Source organism: Propithecus coquereli, unplaced genomic scaffold (genome assembly GCF_000956105.1).
Source record: "Propithecus coquereli isolate 6110/MARCELLA unplaced genomic scaffold, Pcoq_1.0 Scaffold59, whole genome shotgun sequence".
Taxonomy (NCBI): Eukaryota; Metazoa; Chordata; class Mammalia; order Primates; family Indriidae; genus Propithecus; species Propithecus coquereli.
In genome coordinates this window covers 666466-669767 of record NW_012151840.1, presented here as the reverse complement: position 1 = coordinate 669767, position 3302 = coordinate 666466, and the positions used below count along the sequence as shown (strand labels likewise).

Below are 3302 nucleotides of genomic sequence, written 5' to 3'. Positions count from 1 at the left end.
TGACACAAACAAAACAGTCACCACATCCTGCAAACTACTTCTGGTGTAAAAATGGTGATGGACAAAGTAGAAGTAGAAACGGGCCACGGATATCTGTCTAAAAAAGTCCCTTTCAGGTGAATTTGTACACACCATCAAGCAATGAGCCCCTCCTCAATTAGTCTAAGAAACCAAGTTTTGATTCTCAGGAAGTCACAATTTCACTCATTTACCCAATATAAATTTACAAAGTGCCTAACATTGTCAGCTTCCACCTGCAGCCATTTCTAGATAAAAAAGAAATCTGACATCTCTAGAGGTACCACCAATTACTCCCAAGTCTACAGTTGAAAGAAACTTTTTTGGAACTGGATTTCTTGTGTACCTCTGAAAGGGTAACACCCTAAAGCTAAATCGTCTTTAACCTAGAAATCTAATGTGATATTTTAGACATACTTATATATTAGACATACAACATTAAAAGGTACACTAAATGTTGAAGGTAGCTATGCTGCAAAAGAGTTTAAAATTAAGCAATTGTACAATATGCAATTTTGCTTAAAATTCCAGTAGTCCTAGATCAAGCTTGTGGCCACCAGCATTGAAGTGTTTGCTAAAAAACAGAGCTGACAGAACTAGCTTGATCCCTGACATTACGATCTGAAAGTATCCTAAACCTGTTAGCTGGAATTGTTCACTTAAGCTGAGAAGGAGGCATGAGGGTCTATCCGATACTTCGCTATTATTCCAAAATGGGTGTTACTGTTTCCTGCTGTCCAGGTGAGACTGACAGTGGTCTCCAATATCTTGTTCACATTCCGGTAAATTGAGCCACCAAACACTGTGCCATCATTCACATTGGTGTAAAGCTGGAATTCATCAGTCTTGTAGCCAGCCACAAAGTTGTTCTGGGTCAATTGGGACTTTTCGATCTCAAAATTCAGTTATGAGCCTGCCAGCGCTCGTAACTCAACACAAGAGCATCCTGGACTGAAGGCCCAGAGATGTCAAAATCCACATCGCAGCCTAGGTTGATGTGTTCCCACTTGTACTCTGTCTTGGTTTCATCATTTCCCCTCAGTGTTTGGTGCAAAGCATGAAACATAGGTCAGCTTCAGCCCATGTGCAGACTCATCACCCTGAGTAATCCCTGTGCCTAATGTGTTGTCAGGGTTCCGTTTCTTCATTAATGTCAGACCATATTCGGTCCATCTGTCTTTAGTTTCCAGACCACTTGTCACTTTGGTGGCCTCAGTGTTGGCCAAGCCTGAGCTTGTAACATTCAGTCTATTCTCCAATTTTGTTTTCAAATCAAGTTTTATTAAGACAAATCCATAGCCCTTATCTAAGACATCCTTGGCAAATTCGCCAAGATCGGTGCACATGGGAGGCACAGCCATTTTCTATTCAGAGGCAGTAGCAGCAGGCTCAGCAGGGTTAGAGGCTGATTTCCTTATGCCGTTCTGAAAGTCATTCTGTTCTTATTTCTAGTGGTAATCACTAACTTACTAAGACGAGTAACAATACTCATTTACATTTCTTAGAAACAACTTCCTCCACATCCTTCAATCACATTATCAAACTTGAGTTTAAGTAATAGAATTTTATTTATTTTTTCTACATATTTTGTCATTATTTTAACAATAAAATTTTACTATTTTATTTACTCAAATTCACTTTCCATATCTCGTGGCATATTCCTACATTTACTTTTCTTCTCACTGGAGCACTTCCTCTTAGAATTTTTTTAATGGTGTATGTATGTATGTGTGTGTGTGCTAAAATTTTGAGGCCTGTTATATCAAAGAATGTCGTTATTCACCCTCACAGTTAAATAATAGTCTAGATAGATATAAAATTATGGGTTTGACTTTTTTCCTGGAACACTTTGAAAATGTTATTTTCCATTGTCTTGCATGTAGTATTATTGCTAAGATGTCTGAGGTTAATCTAAACCCTGTGATTTATAGATAATACTTTATGCTCTTGAATATTTCAGAATTTTCCCTTTATCTCTGCTATTACTAAATTTTACTTACTGTTTAGGTCTGTCCTATCCATTCAGCTTAACAAATTACAATATTTTCAAAGTGGAAATTGTTCATCTTTCTATGATTTTGTAAAATTCTTGGCTATTATGTTTTTCCACAAGTTTTCTCCTCTTTTTGTCTATAGTACATACATCATACAGATAGTGACACTTCTACTGCCATCATCCATATTTCTTAACTTCCTTTCTATGGTTTCCATCTCTGTACCCTTTTTTGATATTTTTAGGAACACTTTTCCTGATCTTCTAGCTCACTATCTTTTCTTTAGTGTTATTCTCTATACTCATCAATTCACTTGCCAGATATTTATTTTGAAGATTATAATTTTTATATTTATTATCTCTAGTTGGCAATTCTTTTGTTTTGTCAGTATTTGGTGCGTCTAGAGAGTGTTGAGTAGCTTCAGGCAGAAAACCTTTAGAGCTCCAACTGGGTACCATCATCCACCATGGATAGCAGAGAGATAAGAGTTCTCAGGAGCTAAACAGTACACTGTGGTTATTGCTGTCTGTTTCCCTTCATAATGGCTGAATTCTACTGCTGCCCCAGTAATTACTCTACTGCTTCTGGGCGGTAGAATAATTGCCCTGCTGGGGGTGGGCAATAATCAATTCAGAGCATTATCAGGGAGAGAAGAGATCTCATCCAGAAAGCCCTCGCTCATCTGTAATCTAAGCAGCTTCTGCTTCCCTATATTTGTCTCCCCGTGTATTTATGTTAGTTTTATAGGTTTTGACAGGCACCAACCTGCCTCTTGTGTGTGCAGTATTTCCAAGGTACAGCTTAGGAGTAACAGCCTGAAGCCATCTTGTCCACAAACGTAAGGCAGTTAATGAAAAGAAAATGCAAGTGAAACAAAACAAGTCTGTAGGCTGACACAGATCATAGTCTACTAGTTTTGAGCCTCTGGTTTAGATGGTAAAGGACTAGATCTCTTTAAAAGGTCAGACAGCGTCTGTCCGTCCAGCAAAATATGTATACTTTCAGAGCAGCTGCATGTGAAAGCAGAACAATCAGGACCTGAGGCAACCACTAAACATTTGCATATCTGACAGTCCTCAACCTCATGTGCTTGACACAGCATCTACACACCCTCTGAGCTGGTCAGAAAGACAGTGTTACTCCAGATCTGTGAGAAAGGACCAACAGGGCCACTTACCAGATTGTCCACTGATGGAAGCTGCCAGAGAGAAGAATGAAAAACTATCACAGAGCAGTACACTCACCTCTTGTCAATCTGTTATTCTGAGGACATTCTCAGCACCAGCCCCC

General features: G+C 38.8%; 1 pseudogene; it reads right to left on the bottom strand.

Moving 5' to 3' along the window:
* Positions 1–537: 537 nt before the first annotated feature.
* Positions 538–1379, bottom strand: LOC105821783 (annotated as a pseudogene).
* Positions 1380–3302: the final 1923 nt, after the last annotated feature.